General features: G+C 38.7%; 1 protein-coding gene across 1 annotated transcript in view; it reads left to right on the top strand.

Annotated features, from left to right (window-relative positions):
- Positions 1-1120, top strand: part of ITGA2 (integrin, alpha 2 (CD49B, alpha 2 subunit of VLA-2 receptor)) — a 53164-nt gene that overhangs the window by 42467 nt on the left and 9577 nt on the right. The gene's annotated exons all lie outside the window — the stretch shown is intronic.

Below are 1120 nucleotides of genomic sequence, written 5' to 3'. Positions count from 1 at the left end.
GTTCACAGTTTGAGATAATGATCTGAATTGAAACCCCCCTGGCATCAGCTCTTTGCCCTCCCCACGGAGGACAGGTCAGAGCTGTTGCATGAGGGATCCTTTGCCCTGGTAAGAGCAGTTTATAAGCAGAGAGACATGGCAGCAGGAGAGAGATAGACAAAAATCCCTTTAAGACTGATCTTCATACCATGCCCTGGAAACATCTTATCTTCAGCCCTGGAAGCCCCTAGTGATTTGGGATGCATTGAAACAGTTATGAATCTCTTACTGTTCCAAGCAGGAATTATTTCAGTTACAGTTTAACTTAATTTAGAACTAAAAAAAAAAGATTACACTCATTTGACACTTGGATCAAGATAATGTATTTTCCTTTTCATCACAGAAAAGGATAAAATACATATAGTTACATTTTATGTACTCGGTCAACAAATCTTGGTAAAAAAATGCTTTTGGATCCCAGAAAACTCAAAAATGTTTCAATATAAACTCATAGAAAATAAATAGTAATTACTCAAAGAATGTCAGAGGTTTGAAAAAGAGGAAGCTGCTTAAAAATGCACAGCAACAGTGAATTCAGGAAATTAATAGTAAAAGATCACCATAACTACAAGAACTGTTGGCTGCGTAGAATGACCTGAGCTGGAATAGAGACCACAGTACAGAAGGTTAGTAGTTTAATAACCTGCTTTGCAGCAGCAGTTCCAGAATATTTGGAGGCCCTGCATTCACCACAGCTAGTTGCCCCATGCTGAATTTTTTTAGACCAGCTTAATTACAGCATTTAAGTTAGCAATACAAGTTCTTTCAGCTCTGTGAGAAAGCTGCATGAGACTTTAGTGGAAGCAAAGTGTTTGTAAAGGTAGCAGCAGCACAGAGATTACAGGAGCATTTGTATTCTGGGGGCTATCCCAGCAACTTAAGCAGCCTCCTGGGAAACTGAGATGGTGCAAACTTGAATTTGTAATTGGCTGAGAAATGTGAATAGAAACTCAATGCTTCAGAAAAGGCCAGGCATGAAGTCTATAAAATATTTACTCAAGGAAAAACAGTGGTTTCAATTGAGATGCATCTCCCAAGTATGAGAAAATGCAATTTCATATGCAAGTCAGGACACGAAAGA

This window comes from Chaetura pelagica, unplaced genomic scaffold (genome assembly GCF_000747805.2).
Source record: "Chaetura pelagica isolate M959 unplaced genomic scaffold, ChaPel_1.0 scaffold382, whole genome shotgun sequence".
In the NCBI taxonomy this organism is placed as follows: domain Eukaryota; kingdom Metazoa; phylum Chordata; class Aves; order Apodiformes; family Apodidae; genus Chaetura; species Chaetura pelagica.
The sequence above is the reverse complement of the archived record's forward strand: the minus strand, read 5'-3'. Positions and strand labels throughout refer to the sequence as shown.